The 21,814-nt window shown below is 36.6% G+C and overlaps 1 long non-coding RNA gene across 1 annotated transcript; it reads right to left on the bottom strand.

The window, feature by feature from the left end:
• Positions 1–11,697: 11,697 nt before the first annotated feature.
• Positions 11,698–21,030, bottom strand: LOC143682809 (uncharacterized). Its single transcript, XR_013175284.1, has 3 exons — positions 20,666–21,030; positions 18,114–18,239; positions 11,698–11,894 (listed from the first exon to the last, which is right to left on the bottom strand). It is a non-coding gene; the product is annotated as an uncharacterized LOC143682809 (long non-coding RNA).
• Between the last annotated feature and the right edge of the window lie 784 nt (positions 21,031–21,814).

Raw genomic sequence — 21,814 nt, 5'->3', positions numbered from 1 at the left:
AGACATTGTTCTAGTTTGCTAGCTGCCAGAATGCAATATACCAGAAATGGAATGGCTTTTTAAAGGGGGAATTTAATAAGTTGCTAGTTTATAGTTCTAAGGCCGAGAAAATGTCCCAATTAAAACAAATCCATAGAAATGTCCAATCAAAGGCATCCAGGGAAAGATACCTTGGTTCAAGAAGACGAATGAGGTTCATAGTCTCTCTCTCAAGTGAGAAGGCACATGGCAAACACAGTCAGGGCTTCTCACTCAGCTGGAAGGGCACATGGCAAACACGGTGTCATCTGCTAGCATCTTCTCCTGGCTTCCTGTTTCATGAAACTCCCCGGGAGGCATTTTCCTTCTTCATCTCCAAAGGTCGCTGGCTGGTGGACTCTCTGCTTCGTGGTGCTGCAGCATTTTCTGCTCTCTCTGACTCTCTCATTCTCCTCTTTTATAGGACTTCAGAAACTAATAAAGACCCACTCAAATGGGTGGAGACATGTCATCCCCTAATCCAGTTTAACAACCACTGTTGACTAAATCACATCATCCAGGGAGATAATCTCATTACAGTTTTAAACATATAGTATTGAATAGTGATTATTCTACCTTTATGAAATGGGATTTATATTAAAACATGGCTTTTCTTAGGGGGCATATGTCCTTTCAAACCAGCACAGACATGACAACAGATTAGACAGAAATAAATAATCAGTGAGCTGGAAGCTAGAGTGAACAAACATAATCAATGCAGCACAGAGAGATGTAGGAAAGCATGAAATAGAACTTAAGATTCATGAAGTATTAAATGAGAATGTCTAATATACATCCATCAGAATTTCAGAGGGAAGCAATAGAACGAATGGAAATGAGGCAATATATGAAGCGATAATGCATGAAAATTTTCCAGAATCAATGAAAGATTCCAAACCTTCAGATCCAGGAACTACAAAAAATTTCGAGCAGTTTAATGGTTAATAATCTGAGCTGTCATAATAATAAGAAGAATAACAATAGCCACAATAGCTACTATATTGAGTGGTTATCTGTAGTAGGTATTATAGTAAGCATACTACAGACATTTCTTTAGTTAATAAATAACTTTTTAAGAAGAAGAGGTATATGGGACTATTACATATTACATGAATTTTATGAGACAACGAAAACCAAATGCAATGTGCATACAACGCTTGGAACCTAATTAGAACAGATCAACCATAACTATAATATTACTTAATCTCTCTCTGTGTCAAGATTTAAACCTAGACCCGCCTGGCTATGCAGCTTTGCACCTAACTTCCAGGCTATGTGTTAACTTAATGAAATAAAGTCACATGGGAAATCCTGACCCAAGCAGAGCAGAAGTACAAGTTGCTTAAATTTCTACCCAATTTTTCCATACCTACAACAGCCATCCCCACTTCCACTTGATGCAAGGGATACACAGCGTTCCATACCAGAGTGATGCAATATTTAAACTGTGGAAATTTCTAAAAGTTTGCAATTGTTTTCTATTCTTTCCTCTTTCAAAGAAGAAGAAAAGTAGTTTGATTTTCAAAATGTTTACAGCTCCTACTGGAACAAAGGGAAAAAATGGGTATAATGACATCAGAGGACAAAATTAAACATAACATGAACAAAAAAAGAGAAAAATTTATGATGAATTATCAAGGACAGTCAAGCTAAGGATAGCAAGCATAGTTGATCACTTCTCTTATTCAAGCAGTTACCCCCTTGAAAGTAAAGCACTTTGTGATTTTCTCAGAAGTTTTTATGGTGAAGGAATAAGGAGTATGTTTTTTAAGTTATTATTTTAAACTGGGATATCAAACAATATGCATAAAGAGAGGAAATGCCTCCCTGACTCTTCCAGTATACCACATGGACTTCTAACTAATAGATGACCTTCTGTGATGGATGGAGAAACGTTTACATAATTTTCTTATAGCTTTACTCCAGAGCTAGATACAGAGAAAATCTCTTTCTGAATCCCCACTATTTAGTTCTGGTTCTTAAACCAAGATAAATCCCAAATTAAGCCCTGGGTAGGGGTTGACCCCAGGAATCCTAGTGAGTGGATGAGACGGGGAGATGAACCAAGACATCACCAAAGGGCAATGAGGTCAAGTTTACACAAAAGGAGAAGAGGAAAAGAACAGAGGATGGCAGTCAGGAATGGCAAAAGTGGGAATAATTATATGCAAGAAGCAAATAGAAAAACTTGGTTCTGAACTAATAACCCAGAAGCTGAATACCTTTCTCATATGATTCCTGTGCTGGGTATCACATAGGTAGCCCTAAGTCAGTTGGACTGAACCAGATACCTCTACCTCCCCCAGGAATTTCACTTCCTTAACAACTGTTTCCTGTGCTGAACCCTAAAATTGCATCATACTTGGGCTAAGTCCCTTGAGAACAAAGAAAAAGAAAAAAAATAACACTTTTAATGAATCTAATTATTAACAATATTTGTTTGGTAAGTAGAGAGCTGAATTAGACATTTTATTCAGAGTACATCTAGCCAGAGTAAAGCAACTGCGGCACAATAGTTCCGTTTGCTAATTTTCATTCCTCTTTTCTCTAAATTGACACTTCTGCTTGTTTTTTTGTTTGTTTTTTAAGATGAAATTTTCTTAAACCTCTACTTAAAATAGCCTTGGTAGGCATAAATGCATTTAAAGTATTTGATTTAATTATGCTAGGGGGAATTCAGCCAGAAGAGGGTTAGGTTAAAAGAAGAAAGGTCTTGCTATGAAGGTAGGAAACTTAGTTTCCTTCTTAAATAAGAGTGCATATTTGTACTTGGGGAAAGGAAGAGTTAAAGACAGAGGGGGCAATAATTAAGAATTTTTTTATAAAAAGCAAGTCAGGATTTTTGCTGCTCTGATTAAAAGACATAAAAGTCATTAATATTCCCCTTTTTGTAAAGATATGCGAGGGAGCAGGAGAACTATAAACTAATATCTTCTGTTTAGGCCAACAAATAAATGCATTTTCTGATGTTGAGATATGCAGGGAATGCAAAACTGCCAAAGGCCAATGCACTTAGATGGTGACATGATTAGTAATGAATCCAGTTGAACCAGAAAGAAGCAGTCTACTAAGCATTGAGGAGAAACGCTTGAGAAAGGCTCACTAATGAAAATTAAGTTGTATTGAGCAAACAGCCATTGCACAAGCTGCTGCTCCTCTCCAAACTTGCCTTAATCAGAAACCTGGACCCAGAATTACTTACTTGTTTGGAGGCTGGTAAGTGAGTTTTTGCCTGACCCAATTCCTTCTTCCTTATAGGGTGGTTCCCCCTACCTTGTCCCATTTGAGTGCACAGAGAACTTTCTTTGCCTTGCTTAAGAGGTGCCAACCCCCCTAAGCTATCTGGTCCTAGCTGGGAGGGAATGGGCCTCTCACGTTGTGACACAAGAGGGCTGTGCACAGATCATCACCCTGTATCCACCGTCAGGAGGGACCCGCTGGCCATGGGGGATTGCTGTCCACTACTGGGGCTGGCCTTGCTCTTTCTCTTCTCTGTGTGAATAAAGCGTTGTTTTAACCACTGCTTGTGTGCGCTGTGTCTTCCTTGGTGACCATGGAGCAGGCAGAAGATTCCGGACTCGTACTCTTGGTGATTAGCGTATTTCTGCTGTTCTCCAGGTGGTAGGCATTCTTCCCTGGCTCAACAAGTTAAATTGTCATTTTGGCAAGAGAAAGATCAGATGGAAAAGTCATTCTTTAGCTCTTTGTTATTTTTAATATGGCAGGTTCCTAGCTTGTGCCTTAGCATTCTTATGAGTAGTCATGTTTCTGGTATCTTTTAAGATGAAGAACAATGAAATGAAAAATGTATTAGTTATCTTTGGGAACCCTAGATGTTCTACATAACAGATGATGATCCAAAATCATTGTCCTGCGCTCAGGAGAGCAGGGAAGCAGGGGGCAGAGAAAGTGATTGTGGCAATTATGTTCTGTCTACTGTAAAACCAGGCAGCATCACACACATTGCTTCATTCAACCTTCACAGCAACCCCAAGTGACAGGTGTCCTGACACCCATTTGAAGTAGAGTCTGACAAGAGAGAAAAAGGTCAAAGAATTGACTACAATCATTCCATAATACATAATTGAAATGATATTCAAACCCAGATTGTCTCTAGTGAGCTTTCCATGATCAGCTCTTTTGGTAATTTGCCTTTAATAAAACAATTTTTTTAGAAAAGTCTCACTAATGAAAATGAGTGGCAGAACCACAAATGTGTGAAAAGGCAATCATATGAGCAACGGTTTGGTGGTGTCCTCTTCTAGAAGTTTCCTCTGTGGTTAAAATTATAAATCAACTTTAATTGCTAGGCCACTCACTATCTCCAAATTTATATAAATTGCTCCCTATAGGAGACAAAAGTTCCTCTTTAGAAATGACTCATTCATCCACTCAACAGATATTTATTGAACACCTACTATAGGCCATTAGTGGTCTGTACAGTGCAGGTGTGGCTAGGAACAAGACAGTGCATAGGCAGGCTTATTTTAGCATCTGGCCAAAGTTCATGAACTTACCTTTGTCTGAAATATGGAAAAATATCTTTGTATATATTGACTAATTTTTTTAACCTGCATGCTTAATTTATTAAATAGATTAAAATCTGCAATCTAACAAAAGCTTTTCTGCATATAAAATTTAAAACACTATTTTAAATGAACAAAAGATGGTTCACTGCATTTTTCTTTACAACTAATGTACAGAACACAAGCTTAGCTCCACCATACCACCTGTTCATTCTTTTATATTTGAAATTGTTCCCAGACTAGCACATATTAAATGCACAAAAAAAGCATAAGGTACAAACGTGGTTCAAAGATTATAGGTCATGCAGATCATGCCAGACAGCAAAGTAAATTGTGACAGAGAAAACACTGAAAAAAAAAAAACATAAAGAGCGTGCATTCTCAAAAAGAAACACAGCTTTATTTGATTAAAAGGCAGGTTGAACAATTTCACAGCTTTTTATTCCCACTTGAGAGAAAAGTTTTATGAAATGTCAAAAAGCAGAGGACTCGTTCATTTCTCTATTCAAAAGTAAAAACAAATGAACAAAGTTTAATTCATCAAAATGGCCCAATTGTTTATTACATCACAATAACTGGTGACAACCTGTGCAGTTATACGATGGTCTTCATGCTTACATGATACAAAATTTACAGTCAATCTGGGTCTTTAATACTGAAAATAAATACCAAAGATACATATTCATTTGTGTTAGAAATATGCCGGGATTCTTTTGTTTGATTATTGCCCAAATTTTTATCCATCAGATGCAATCCTGATACTTATATTTATTTTTTTTAAAGTTCTGTGGCATTGTTCAGGGATCTTATAAAAACAGCAATCCTGTAATAAATAAAATAAAATACAAATAAAATGTGTTGTGACCCACTCTGTCTACTAATAAAGTACCACAGCTTCCTGTAGAGGGAACTGACTATTGTGACTCTAAATATAGGTGGGCACCTTACCATCATGAGCTTGTCTAACACAAATAACAGAAAATAACTAAATCAAATTTGGTCATCATAAGCATTTCTCACATTTTTCAAATTGGTCATATTATCAACAAGATGTTTCTTCGGAAGCAATTAGAAGCATTTCTTAACTTTCAATTTGGAACTTTCTGTGTTTTAGAAGTACAAGATTAACAAATGACTACTGCATTGACTCACTTAAGAGTGGTGTCACTAAACTTACATTATTCATCTTAGTCACACACACACATGCACAAAAAAGAGATTTTTGGCAAGACTGATACAGCTGTGTAGGAGGGAGATTAATGGAAAGCAAATTGGGGAGTAATTAATCAAGCTGCACAAGAAAGTGAAAAGAAGAAACAAAGATGCAAGGTTTGACAGGAAAATTCTAAGCTCTTTGTACTTGGCACCAATCAAGAAAAAAAATAGGCATAATAGGGCTGAAAAGTTCATGAATATGCTCCAATTAATCTGTATGTGCACTGAAATGCTTTTTAGTTTGGTTCATTTGAATCTGAAATTCCCTTCCGTGTGGATGTCAGCTAGTTAGCCAAGATGGCACATCACTGTTAGGGTTGCTGCAGTGCACATAATTTAGATTCATCTCTTTGGGGACTTGGCTCCACCCCCTGCTAGCTAATATGCTCACAGTGTTTAATGATGCAAAAAATCTCCCTGAGTACAGGTTATTTATCTTTATCAGGGGCTGCGTTTGGCTGCCTGTCTGTTATTAGCCAGAATATTTGTTCCTAAAGGGTTGGTTCTCTCATTTATATTCCAGGGCAATCCTAAGACCCATATTCTCAATGAGGTTTATAAGAAAAGTTTTTCAGTTCTTCAGATACACCTTAGTGATACTGATTTATGAGGTGTTTTTTCTTTTTGTTTGTTTTTTTTTTTTTCTTTGCATGGACAGGCACCGGGAACCAAACCCGGGTCTCCAGCATGGCAGGCGAGAATTCTGCCACTGAGCCACCATCGCACTGCCCTGATTTATGAGTTTGAAACAGCTGAAATTATGATTCAGTCCCTGAACTCTGAGATCATTGACAAGACATTCAAAATTAATCTAAAATCTGGGATGGGATTTGAATTTAAGGTATATATAAGCAAAAGCATAGGAATATGAATATAAAATAAGGAAAATAGTTACAAATGAACTTCCACTAATGATGCTGTCAAAAAACACAACCTGAGAAAGGAAACTGAGAGGTGGAAGAGTAGGACAGGAGAAAATGAACAGTTAATAAGCATTGACCACCATTATCATCACCATCATCCCCAAAATTAAATGAAGAAAATGAAGTCAAAAGAGTTTTTGATTGGATAATGAAGAAACATAGATGGCTGGTATCCTCCTCTGAGCCTGGTCTCAAAGAGGCACAGAGTCAAGAGAAGCACTGGTAGTTTTAAGACTTTAGTGTATAAGAAGCAGCTAGAAAATTCTAGGAAGAAAGATTTTGAAATACAAGAGCACAAGAGAGTTTGGGGGCACAGTCCAGGTTGAAAGATAATTTTTTAGTTGTGTTCTTTTTTTTCTTTGAGTTATTTGAGTGGGTTACTGCCCACCCATATCCCAGCAGCTTAGCCCAGGCCATATGGTGTGGGAGCAGCAGGATGGGCTCTAGCTGGCTAAGGTAGGGGATGGATAACAGTTACAGGAAAACATTCTGTTCCTGGTAACAGCCTCAGCCAGCACTGCACTCCACATGCTGACATTACTTAATTCAAGTAAAGAACCATGTCAAAAGGGAGGTTCGAGGAAATTTCCTAAGGTAGAGAGTGGTTTAGCTGGGTATGGTAAAAAGACGGTTGTCAAGCTTTACTCTAAAGGCAGAGGCTCTCCCACCCACCTGCACATTTCCAAACTCACAAGGAGATATGCAAGTATTTTGGCTTTAGAGTTCCCTATCCCTATCTGCAAAAGAAAAGACATATGACTAGACAAAGTTACTACAACTTCCAGAAACTTTGAACTTGGGCGTGGAAAATAAAGATGAGAAAAACAATGACTATTTTTAAAAAGACAATGAAATTGAACAAACTCTATCAGATGAAGCAGAATTAATATTCCAAAATAAAAAAGGAATATCAAATTAGTAAAGAGATGTTCAAAGAGATAAGGGATGATAGTAATTACATGAAGAAGGAAAAAGCAATTGTAAAAAGGGCTTGGTTGGAAATATTGGAGGTGAAAAAGAACTTAATAAGTGGGTTGAAGAGCAAAAAAAAATTACATCCAAAGAAGGAACGTTAAACTAGAGAAACATGTCAAAGGAAACTCTCAGAAGACATTAAAAAGATAGCAAAAGTGAAAACTAAAAAAAATATTTTGAGAGGTAGAGTGGATAGAAGAGAAAGTATCAAAATCTACATAATAGGATTCCTTCAAAGAAAAAAATGTAGGGAAGAAAGGAAATATTTTAAGAGCTAATGATGGAAAATTTCCCAGAGTTATAGGGATGTTAATCTCCTATCAAAAAGATTAGGAGAGTAGCAATCAGGATAGGCAGAAAGGAAAATGAAATAGTCTGACAAAATAGAGTAAAACTTAGTAATTTCAAAGAAAAAATATATATGTAAAAGCTTCCTGAAACGGCAAAGGATCTTAAATGAATCAGAATGATTTCAGGCTTCTTACAAAAATGTTAGAGACAAAAAAAAAAAAACCCAGAATAATGCTCTTACAATTGGAGGAACAGAACTTGCAGCTTGGAATTTTATGTACTATAAAGCTTTCATTTAAAATTGAGGATGAAATATTTCATTCTCAGTCAAACAAGACCTCAGAACATTTTTGCTCCACAAGGAAATTCTTTGAAAACAATCTTGGAATAAGTACTCAGTCAGAAATGAAATGAATCAAGGAATGCCACAAAAACAGGTGAGAAATCAGGATGAGTACATAACACAGTGAATTGCATTATTATTTTAATAAGCAGTAATACCTCCTCAAGGAATTAAAACCCTAATTAAAGAGCTTCCAAATCCTCAGTCTCAGATGGCCTTTACAAGAGAGTTCTTCCATACTAACAATAATCTTTGTCATATACTAGTTTTTCTACACAGAAAAAGATAGAAACCTTAGAAAGGGTTAATATAAGCTTAATTAAAAAAAACTGTTTATTAAATGTAATAAAAGAAAAGAAAAAAGAGTCCTATTTATCTTGTGAATATAGAAGGGAAAACTTAATAAAATATTAGCTGACAATCAAAAATACATTTTAAAATTGTACTTCATAATCAGATCTGGCTTATTCCCAGAATTTAAGGATGGTTTGATATCAACAAATACAGCAATATTATTCCTCATAAGAATGGAATAAAAGATGAAAAAAATCATATGCTTTCATAAATAAATTAAGAATAAGCATCAAAATTTATCAAAACACTTATAATACACTAGAAATTACTAAAATTTCTATGGAAAAATAAAGATACATAAAATCTGGAAACAAGAGAAAAGATGAAATACTCAAAGAGCAAGAGATCAAGGAATTCTACAGACCTCTAAGAATAATTTTAAAAAATCAAAATAGAGTAATACAAAGGTAGATTCATATAAATAGAAGAAATTGAATATACTAGAAAGCTTGAAAATAGATCTTTGTGAATATGGAAACTGAATAAATCAGTGTGATTTAGTAGATGACGGGGAAGGTGATTTAGTAGATGATGGAGAAAACTGACTTTCATATGGAAAAAAGCATGCCAAAAAAAGGGTATGTTCCAGCATTCAGAACCATGAGACAATACATTCCAGTTGTTTAAACCAACTCATCTGTGGTACTTTTTTACAGCAACTCTGACAAACTAAGACAGATCCCTACCTCCCTCTGTGAGTAATGGAAACAAATAAATAAATATGAAGGGTAAATGCTAAAGAAGAATTAAGATAGATCTTCTAAAAGCAAAAAGGCAGGAGACTTGCTTTATTTTGTTCCTCAAAGAAGACCCCAAAATCACAAAATATAAGGAAAAACTCAAATGATTTGATAATATCAAAATTAAATATATTTTTTCAACACAACATCACAGAAAAGCTATAAAGTTACAAAATATAATACACTAGAAGTAAATATTTGCAAATTCTTAGAAAAACAAGGGACTGATATCTACCATATTGTGGAGACCCAGGGCCCAGATTTACCCTCACATTGAGAATAAGTTACTGCCACCAACAATGATAAGGATAGAAGTTAAGGTCACAAGAATTCCTCGGTGGGGAAAGAATGTACAGATGATATTGGAAATAAAGCATTAAAATTCACCTCCTTTGATCATTGATGATAACAAACCTCCAGGCCCCTGTATCATGAGATCCTGCTGGAATTCTGTTCTCATACCCTGTGGAATGTCTTTGTCCTAAACCCTTATAAGCTGTCCCCTGCACACCCAGCCTTTTTTGCTAAGCATTGACTTCCATTTTCCGGTCAGTGCCACCAGGAAAGCTCTTCTCCTGTTTGTAAGTCCGAATAAACCTATGCCTCTCTGCCTAGCATATTATTTGGTCTTGGGCTGTGCTAGCCTGGAACACATATACGAGGAACTCTGTCTAATAAATTAATAAAAGAAGACTGGAAATCTGATAGGAAAAATTTTTTTAAAGTAACGGATAGAAATAAGAATACATAAAAGTAGAAACCCAAATATCTAAAATATATATGAGGAAACATCCAACCGAACTAATAATCAGAGATATACCATATGCAATTAAAGATATACAATTAAAACAATGATCACAAGATACTGTGAATTGTTAGCTAGCATTCGGAAAAATGGGCACCTTCCCTAACCGTCAGTGTGTGTGTAAACTAGTGCAGACATTCTCAGGAGGATCCTGGCAGTATTTAATGAAATGAGGTATGTGTGTACCTTAGAGTCCCTCAGACTCACACCTAGAGATACATCCTGCAAAAAGAAGTTGCCTGTTGTAGTTATTTATCAGTACAGTGAATTGCAATCAATCAAGGTGACTCTTATTAAGGGAAATGAGTAAGCATGTTATCACACATGCATATGATGGGGTGTCAAATGAACATTTTTACAAGGTTTCTAGTCACTGAGAACTTCAAGTTACTGTGGTAAATAGTCTTTTTCACTGAGTCAGCCCGGAATTGTGGTTAGGACATCATTCATAGCTGGGTAACCTCCAAGCTTAAGTCTGTGTTACTACAGGAGATGAGTGAATTTCTTTTGCTCAAGGAAGTGAAAGTGGATTTTGTCGCTCATAACTATGAACGTGACAAGACAGCATTCTATACATCAGACAGAAGCAGAGAAAGGAATGTGCTGTAAGTTAACAAAATAAAGTGGTAACTTAACAAAGTAAGAAAAGCCATCAGGTATATTTCTCATGATATAGACAACCTTTGTATCACCCACTTCACAATCTTTCCTCCTACTGTGGTGCTCCCAGGGGTACCACCCTATCTTTCCCATTTGGCCCTCGAGTGTCATACGGGAGGCCTGTCAATGCTTGCTCTGTCATTAGGATGCATGTGAAAATTATGCCGTGGATAAATTCTCCCTTCTCCCATCTCTTGGCCAGGCAATCTGAGGCACATCCTACATGGCTCCTTAGAGGGTTCTTAGCAGGACCCATCCCAGTTCTCCACAATGATACCCAGTTTGACAACACAACTTTCTGTAAGCCTCTCACCCCTGTTTCTTGGGATCACTTGACAAAATAAACTATCTATGTGCAAGCCCCTGTCTCAGACTATGGTTTGGGGAGGGAGTGATGGTGAACCAGGCTAGACACCATAAAATATGTGAATTAAAAATACATACACATAGTATTATTTAATTTAAAAAGAAATAGTTACAACAACATCTATCAGACCTATTTCAAAGGTGCCTCTGGAGCAGTGCAACAGTGGCTCAGTGGCGGAATTCTCACTTGCCCTACTAGAGACCGGGTTCGAGTCCTGGTGCCTGCCCATGCTAAAAAAGAAAAACATCAACAACGAAAGGGTCCCTCTGTGGAGAAGGAATTGAAATGGGCATCAGGGATCAAGAGAAAACAAAGTAAAACAAGGAGGCCTCACTGAACGGGGCGTGGATGCCATGAGCTAAGGAGAGTAGATTAACTCAATCCAAAGATTTCTAAAGAGAAAATGAAGAGAAAAAGGGAGAGAGCATGAGAAGGATGGCAGCAAAGATTAAGGAGCTGCTCTGTTGGGCTCCATTTTTTACTTCCATACAGGCCTGCAGTGCCCATTGATGTGTACAGTTGCTGAATCAATTCCTTGTTGTGTATTTTAGGTGTTCCTCTGTGTTCAGTATCTGCTGAGCAGACTGCTCCTCTGACCTCTTGCTTCCTGCCTCCTTACAAGGTCCAACTTCCCTCCTGTAGAGTGCTGCTGGGTCAGTCCTTTCCCTTTCATTATTCTGTAGAAGAGAATAATCAGTGTATTTAAATCTCTTAACAAAACCCTGTCATCTTTATCTATTTCTACCCAACTCCCAGTTCTGGTAAAGCAGGATTCTTAGAAATTTCTAAGACATATATTCCTTGAAGCCTGAATACAGGATCCATAGGCAAGTATGATCTGCAGGTGTGTTTTAGGAGAAGTGAGGGTAATAATAATGTTTGCATATCATTGTGGTTATTTCACTAATTTGTATGGGCCTTTGAGCATTTGTCTGTTTATCAAAGCACACTGCTAGTGGAATAAGGATGAAGAGATCGAATAATTTTGGTAAAACCTTGAGACAGTTTTGTGGCATTAATGTGCTTTTGAACTTTTATTAATTTTACAGGCTTTCAATTTTTAGAGCAATGTTTTTGTCATTTATGCCTTATCCAGTTATTTTGCAATGTTTTAGGAATATTAAAATTTTATTTCTCCCACTTACATAAAATGTTCACATGCTGGAGACCCATTTTTGATTCCCAGTACCTGCCCATGCAAAAAAAAAAAAAAATGTTCAAAGCAAATTAGTCACAAATGAATGCTTCCAATCACTAAATAAGTCATCTCTTTGAATGCTAAGCTAATAGCCCTTCCCCCACCCCACACCCTGTCCCACCCTTGGCCCCACAGTTTGAACAATTTTTAACAATATTATATATGGACTAAAATTTATATTTCAGCCAATAATTACTTCCTCAACTATTTAGTCATGCATGCACATTTTCTTTTAAACTTCAGCGGTTTTCAAAAAGCTTTCTTTATTTAAAAACCTGCAACAACACCAGAGAAATGGTTAATGTTTATTTGTGTGAAGACAGCATTAAGGTTGTACATGCTATTTTAACATTGGAATGAGAAAAATAGTGAGGCATAATTGTCTGGATCATCTTCATTAATCACAGGTATTAGTCTCCTATCCATCCTAAACACACTAATTCAGAATTGGAAGGTACTTTTTATTTATTTCAAACAATCAATTTTTAAAGGTCACGCATGACTCAGTGGTTGATTATCGTCAATCTAGAAACAATGATAGAGCTATCCTTTCACTTTGATCTTTGAGGAGATCAAATAAACATCACCACCAAGTTTTCAAGTTACAAAGCAGTGACTAGAAATATTGTTTTTATCGTATTCATACTTCAACACTTTAATAAACTAATAAGCTGCTTCCAAACTTATTGACACCTAGATGAACGACCAAATCCTGGGACTAAAAAATAAGAAATAAATATGTGCCATAACCTATTTGAATACACCAGTTTTTCAAATAAGCCTAAAGGTTTCTAGGTGAGAAACCTAAGTAACAGTTTTCCCGTTTAACAAGCCTAATATGACAAAATGGGAACTGAAAGTCCGCATGAAATTCTATACCTCTTAATTAAGTGAATGACATGCATATTATAACTGAAGTCTGGATATCTTGAATCTATTACTATATGGTCAAAATCTCAGGTGTAACTGTCTTGGGGGGTTGGAAATAGGAAGGATTCAACGATTCAAGGAGATTGAAGATACAAAGATAACCGTTTTAAAGTGACTCTTGGATGCTTCTTTGGAAAATGAACAACGGGTAGTATCATCTTCGATGATGAGGAAGGTGACCAGAGGGGAGCACTTGAATGACAAAGATATGTTTATTCTGGTTTCTGGTCTCTTAATCTTGAGAAAGTCATAAAATGCATCCAGGTAGACACATGCATTAATAAAATATGGACTTAGGTCAACAAGAATATGTAGGGGCTTGAAGATTAAAATGGACGTTACCCAAACACATACATTAGAGGAGGATAAGGACACTTTGAAGATCATTTCTCATAATATGGTCCAAATGTTTTGAAAGGTATGATACTGGGCTTATGGCCACCACCTTAGACTACCACTAAGAACCTCCAAAGAACCTCATCCAGAGTCTAGCAACGCTAGCAGATGAGAACTCTCAAATAATACTTATGAGAACTCTCAAATAACACTTACTTTGAATGGAACTTCTATTTTGGGAAAAATAATATACACAGCATTTTTAAAATGTGGAGAGGTGGAAAATAAAAAGTTCAGCTAAAGTGTTTAGGCCATTGTGGGAATAGGCGCACTATAATATGCTTTTCAATTCTGAACACACTGGCAGTGCTCAAAACACATTACAAAAGTAATAACATGATAATGGAGTTGAGAATCCGGTAAAGGTTACATAGAATTCAATTTATAAATCAAAATGCCTAAAAATCAAACCTGGGCCAATTGCCTAAAGGTATTGGATTTTCACTACATTGAAAGACAAGGATCTCATAACCATGAAAATAAACAGCGACCAATATGCCCAGAGCCTCATTTTCAACTATTTAGACTCTTTTAGCTATTCTCTAAACACCTTTGAACTTTTTTTCTTAATTTTTATTGAAATCTAAGCTTAGAGGCTAGAAAATCTGAGCATTTGATATTAATCGAATGTACCTGAATGCGCGGATAGTCTGTAAAAAAAGGGACGGAACTTCTCCAACCATATCATCTCAATATAATTTTCATCAGATGTATTAAACAAACAAACAACAAAAGCACTGAACATTTTTGTCCTAAAATGATTTGAACTATTTCAAATTATTTTAGTTATTTTAAATTATCTAAATGTTACATTTGTGGTGAGAGAGGTTTTTTGCTTTAATAGTGCTTTGAATCTGTCATGTATGCCAGAAAAGACTATGTTCTTTTAATTCTGTGGGGACAGACCTGTTGTGGGTGGGATGTTTTGATTATATCGTTTCCATGTAGATGTGACCCACCCAATTGAAAGTGAGTCTTAATCCTTTACTGGAGTCCTTTGTGAGAGGACACAGAGAGCTCAGAGCCAGAGATGTTTGGAGACACTCAGAAAGAAAATACCCCTGGAGAAGCTAAGAGAGCCAGAAGCATCCTGGAAGAAACAAGCAAGGACCCACAGAAGCCCAGAGACATTTTGGAGAGAAGGACCAGCAGACATTGTCATGTGCCTTCCCATGTGACAGAGGAACCCCAGATGCCATCAGCCTTTCTTCAGTGAAAGTATCCTCTTATTGATGCCTCAATTTGGACATCTGCATGACCTTAGAATTGTAACTTGCTAACTAAATAAATGCCCATTGTTAAAAGACTGGTATATTTCAGTTCGGCAACTTTAGCAAAACAAACAAACAAAAAATCCAGCAGTTTGAGAGGAATGAGTCTGGGTTTCAGGTCTGTGATATGGGAAATGTGAAGTGAAGAATTCTCAATGTGAAATGAAAAGAAGTTTTCTGATTAAGGACAGGGCAAACAGTTCTCACTGCTAGAAAGGATTGTTCCACACCATAAATAAGCTCTCCCTTTTCTGCCTCTGTTCATGGATGGAAAGACAGGGAAACTGAGGCAGAGGAGCTAGGTATGACTGAAAGGCCATGCCCTACACTTTGCTAGGAAGTGAGAAAAAGTAACAGTAGACAAATTTAAAGTTGAGGACAAGCTGCCAGAAGAACTTTTGATCCCCAATTTTACCTAGGATTTGTGCTGATGTTGGGATATATGCACTGAAAAATAGATTCCTCAAATAAAAGGAAATTCGAGGTTAGATTTAAAGAATAATGTCTGAAAGATGTTCAGGTTTTAGCGTACTTGCTCATGGCAGGAAATCTTTCTTCCATATAATTGAATTATATACAAATGGGGAAATTTATTCCCAAATTTATAATATATGGGCAATATAGAATTACTATTACAGGTAGCATTATTGATTGAAATAAACAAAATGCTGAGTTAGGATACATGGCTGTTTCCTAATTCCAGTTGTATTCATTTGATACTGGTTTTTAAATTTTGTTGTTTCCCAGAGTAAGCCAGTAAATGAAAGTTGTTATCCAACGCTTAAGAAAAAGTGTAAATATTTAGAGCACAAACAAAATGGCAGGCACTATTCTCAGCGCCTTGATTCAGTTAATCCTCTAAACAAACCTAGAAAACTGGCTTCACTAATATTTACATGTAAGGAAACAAAGGAGAGAAATATAAATTTAGAATATTATAACCATTAAGAAAATATTTAATTAAGCAATAGAACATTTCTAGTTCAGTTTGTGGAATAGCAGTGCATAAATTAAGATTTACTGACTTAAACAATTATTGATAATCTTTAGAAAGTTATCAGACAGGTATTTACTGTGTTTAAGGGGTGTTTATTTTTTCCTTTTTCAACATTTTGCTCCTTTATTTGAAAAGAGAGCACTAACTTTTCTATTTAAAAAGACACTGACCATTGGGTGGTGCAAGCGGGTGGCTCAGTGGCAGACTTCTTGCTGGCCATGCCAGAGACCCGGGTTCAATTCCTGGTGCCTGCCCATGCAGGGGGGAAAAACACTGGCCATGAAAGTCATTGCTTAGAATCTCAGGTTAAATTTTTAGCACTTGTCAGTCAAGCTGTTGACTTTAACCTAATCCCCACTCGCTTCCTCCTTACTGGAGCTCAATTATCTCAGAAGAAATATATAGCCCCTAGAATATATGTTTTATAAATAAAACTAAAATAAAACAAAATATTGGAAATCAAATTTTTAAATTATACATTCCCAAGAGAGCTCAGATAGGTAAATTTCATGCTCATAGGATGCTAATAAGATACATAGCAAAGTCCATGGAAAATAGTGAGTTGTGGCATTTTGAAAGTAAAATGCAGAGAGGAAAGGTTGTCCAGGATATCCGATTATATCTAATGTGGTGTTTTGTGCATTTCAAGCACTTAAATATTTATTACATTAAATACATGCATAAGTAAAGGAGAATGAGGACTGAGCCCCATTTCTAAGACAGAAAAGTACAAGTAAAAGTCATTCTAAGAGATTACTCTTTCCCACCAAAGTATCTTTATTATATCTAGACAGCAGGGCGCCTAACATCAGCAACAGCCAAAACCAAGTTGACAAATATGACAAAAACACCTGCTTATCTGTGAAGTAGGTCCAGATACTTTATAAAGTACTATTAAAAGTTGTGCTTAATGCCACTGAACTGTCTTTGCTCCTCTGCTACTGCAGTGGTATTAACTGCAGACCTGATTTTATACATCTGCTGCCCACTACCATGTGAGCCCAACCCAGTTCTGAGTGCAAAGGAGAGAGTCAAAGCAACACAGATGCTCCTTGCATGAATTAACTAACATTAATAAAGTTGTTTAAGAGAATTGTTGTCTTGTGTTTACAGTATATCTGCTCTAAACATCCTGTTGAGCTTTCCCATATGCTGTTTCATAATTGGTTTTAAGTCCAGTCTTTTAGTAACAAAAATAATAAAGCTATGGTTAGTGAAATTTTAGTTCCAACAAAAGCATTTAAATGCATGACACTAATGGTCATTAATATTCTCTCTTAGCAAGTGTCTTGACTTAAAACAGGGTTTTACATTAATCATTATCATTTAGTAAAGTTTGTATTACATATTACCTAACTGTTGTTGGATCTAAATTTATTCAGAATCACTCAGAAATGGGGGGCGTGGGCAAGGAAATGTAGCTTGCTTTATTCTCTAAACATTATTCTCTAAAGCGAATGATTAAAAAAAGAATAAAAATTTGCCAGTTAAAGATCATTTGATTTCTTATGGCTCAAAAAAACAAGTTGTACATTTGCATCAATTCAAAATTTAAAGGTTAAATTCCCTATCAGGGCTAATTGCTCCCTTTAGAGAACTCTTCTCCCTTTTGAGTTTGTCTCTGGAGGCAGAATATTATGCTTTTTCAAGGAGGCAAGCAAACAGGCATCTAAGAAGTATACTTTCTGTCCCCACCAGCCTTCAATGAGATGCCTGTGCTGATGTCAATCAAGGTACCGCTGCTCCTGCTTGGTCTTTTCAGGTACTGTGTTCATGGCCTTGTCATTCCAACCCCATACTGCATTTACTTCAGCTTTCACACACCCCCTCTGAGGCAGGTGGGAACTTCACGGATTCTGGTTGTGAAGAACTGGATGCCCATTCTGGTCCAGTTATCTAAAGACTTTCCACCACCATCACTGCTGGTAAAAGCCCAATGTTGGGCAGTCATATTCTCCGGGAGACTGGCAGTCTCCCTTGGCCATAACTAGGCAAGCAGGGCACTAATCCCAGTTTTTCCTGATTCCTCAAAACCCATTTGGGTTGTTCTAAATTTCTTCCACCCCAGTAATTGTAACCTTGACATAGAAGCATGGACACTCACATCTCAACTCTTACTCTTCTCTTTTCTTCTCCAGTTTACTCCTTCCAGCACAGGCAGTGATGTGAAAAAGAAGAGTCAATCTTCCAGTGTCCAAACTTAACTTATCTTCTTCTTTTTCCCTGCAAACTAGGAAATAGAATGTATAACTATTCATTTAAGTGGATTATAGGGCTTTGCTAATGGTAAAAAAGAAACCTATGCCTATAAACATGTAAAACTCTACAATGTCAGTTGATCTGGCTGGACAAAACTAAAAAAGCAAATGTCAAATCACTAAAAGGATATTTCTGTAATATAGAAAAACCTTTCCTCTCTCAAAAAAGCCAAGCTTGAAAAAATGAAAGTCTCATAGGGGATGAAGAAGAGTCCAGTGATTTAAGGGCTCATAAGTGCTTTACTAATTACAGGAAGATACCAGGAAGTAAGTAGGCCAGAAGAGGAGTTATCAGTATTAGAAGCAGGTTGCTAATAAAGCATGCAAGAGACATGGGGCACAAACTAAGAGGTGCGCAGCAGGGTTGAGGAAAGAGGCAAAATCAGAGTGATATTTAAAAGATAGAAATAAGGAATTGGTGACCAACTGGGTGAGAAATATGTACTAAAGAAAGAACTCAGGATTGGTTGAAGGTTTCTGTCTTGGATAGCCTTGTGGGTAACAATATCAGCTCTTTTGGTAAGAGATACAGAACTGAGAGCTGGCTTTGGGAAACAAAATGAAACGGGTTTAACCTCAGTTTTGGCCGGTTACAACTGGGGTTCTAACATTTAAAAGTTGACCAGTATGTGTGTGTGTGTGTCATGTGAATGAACAAATACATTGTAGGGATGTAAAAATGCATAATCAACATGCCAGTGTTGAAAGAGAAGTTAGCTTCTCTTTCTTCTCCTAGTAAAACAGAATGCAAAACCACTCATTTGGTGATTAATGGGCCTAGCCCAACAGTGAACAGCAAACTGTGCCTGTAAAAGAAAAGCAACCAAAATGATACAATGCTAATATCTTCCAAACCTCAAACATGGGACAATTAAATGCAAATTACTTTGCCTTTTCTATCACATCCTAACATTTAAGAAATGCTTCACAAGGAGGTAACAAAAATAAATGATAGACTTGCTTTTCCTCTATTCCTCTTATTAACACCTCATCCCAAATTATAAAACCCAAATGATCATAGTTTAAACCAATTCATTATGACCCTTCAACAAACTTAAAATAAGACCCTGAACCTAAAAATGGAAGTGGGAATGACTGAAAGTTAAGTAGGAAATCAAAATAATTAATATTAGGTTTTTATTTAGTCCTTTGTTAAAAAATACAGGGCTAATATGACAGGAACCTGAAGCAGGAGAGTTAAGATGAAAGTAGCAATACCACATAAGGGAAAAAAATCCACAGTATTTCTCCCCTGTTTGACAATTTAGTCCCATCATTCATTTCTTATCCCCAGGACTCATTAGTAAATGAAATGGAGATACCCAAAGGATAAAGTGAAATTCTTCAATAGAAATTAAATAGAGAAAATGACTAACAGGTTATAGAACACACATTCTTTCCAGTAGTACATTAGGGTCCTTGCAGTTACACTGAACACTGTTGGCTTTGTTTCTTTTTTAATGCTTTAAGAAAGCCATTGGTAAAAGTCAAGTTTTCGGACTATGTTTTTAATTTTCATATACTTATCAATTACCAGAAATAATTAAGGGTTATATATTGCTGATGTGCTTTTATAAAATTATGAATCAAAGAATTAGATATGAGAAAAAATCTAAATTTAGGCTAGAATTTATTCAGATGTCCATCATACCTTAAAAGAATATGGTCCTTTTTAAAGGTAGTTTGTAGTTTATGTCTGAGTCAGCCTTGGGACAAAGAAATTAGAATCAGCTGTGTCTGAGTGACAAGGGCTCATCCTATACAGGGCTCAGAGGGGTTACTCAAGCTGCCAACCAATAAGCCAGAGAGAGGGATGATTATCAGGGAGAAAAGACAAAGCTGTGAGAAGAAACTAGAAAGACCAATAGAGACACTGTGATAGTTACAATGTAGAGTCAGCAAATTATCATTAAATTGTCATCCCATATGGAATCACCAGAACTTCATTGCAAATCCCTTCTAGAAGTAGAAGAGGTATACATGAATTAGACCCCTGGGGCCAAGACTGTTTAAACCTGATGAGACGATGCGGAGACATCAGAGACTGAAGGGAAAGATGTCCTAACCAGTTTAAATCGAATGGGTGCAAAATATTCAGGCAAAGAGTTTAGTTTTTATACATTTCTTCCTTCGGTATAATTTCTTTGTGCCAAGAAATAAGTTAATTGATTTTGGAATTATAATTGAATGTTTCATTATTAAATAATAGAGACACAGGCACACACTACTTTCCCAGAAATTATCAGTTTTTCACTTCTAGAACTTTCCATACTTCAATTATTCTGTATGGTATCTTTGGGCTCTATGGATCAATACATATATACATACAGGAAAATTACTGTATACATATACAGTAAAAGCTATATACATAAAGGAAAATTTCAAAGGGGAAACTTACCAGATCCAATTGGAATTTTACTAAATCCTCAATCATGCTGGACTATCACTTTGTGTATTTAGCTTGAGACTTCTACATACCTGAGGATTCTATAACTTATAATCATAAAATCTTATAGAAGAGGCAATCATTCAACCAATTCCTCCTGAGCACATTCTTTCTATTAGGTCAAGTACTAAGCACTAGGGATATATCAATGACCATGACAAATAAAGTCCCTGTGCTCAAAGGGTTTACTATATGTGGTAGTTAGAGTCAAGTGTCAACTTCGCCATGTGAAGGTGCTTAGTTCTATTGCTGTGGAATGAGCCAATGGCATGTGAACCTCATCTGTTGTTGATTGCATCTGCAGTCGGCTAGGAGGTGTGCCTACTGCAATGAATGATGTTTGATTTAATTGGCTGGTGCTTAAAAGAGAGACTCAACGTAGCACAACCCAAGCAGCTCAGCATACCTCATCTCACCACTCGCAGCTCAGCCCAGGCCTTTGGAGATGCAGAAAGAAATCACCCCGGGGAAAGTTGTTGGAACCCAGAGACCTGGAGAGAATGCCAGCAGAGATCGTCCTGTGCCTTTCCATGTAAGAAAAAACCTCAGATGAAAGTTAGCTGCCTTTCCTCTGAAGAACTAATGAAATAAATCCTCTTTTATTAAAAGCCGATCTGTCTCTGGTGTGTTGCGTTCCAGCAGCTAGCAAACTAGAACACTATATAAACAGAGAATAAACCTATAAACAAATAAGCAAATTGGCTAATTTTTAGATACTGACAAATGTTATGCAGGAAATATGACAGGGTAATGGAAGACAGAACATGAGGTAAAGTTTGGGATCTTGTAATATTTGACCTGAAAAGTAATGATGCAATGATCTGGAGGAAAGCATTGCAGAAAGAGCATAAGTGCCAGGGTCCTCTAGTGGTAGAGAGCTGATGACCTCTGTGTAGCAAATCCCTGCATAGGAGGCTAAAGGCATGGGAGCAAGGTTGGCATCATGTTCAAGGAGAACAATCTAGTCAGAAGTGAAAATGAAACTGGTGTGGTAGAGGATCAAGGTTGGCATCATGATCTCCAAGAGAAATAGAGAAGCATGGTAGTCCAAGGCTCAACTAGCATGGAAGAAACCAAAACAAGTGAAAATACTGAAATGAC

This window comes from Tamandua tetradactyla, chromosome 5 (genome assembly GCF_023851605.1).
Source record: "Tamandua tetradactyla isolate mTamTet1 chromosome 5, mTamTet1.pri, whole genome shotgun sequence".
Classification (NCBI taxonomy): domain Eukaryota; kingdom Metazoa; phylum Chordata; class Mammalia; order Pilosa; family Myrmecophagidae; genus Tamandua; species Tamandua tetradactyla.
This window is presented reverse-complemented; position numbering and strand designations above follow the sequence as displayed.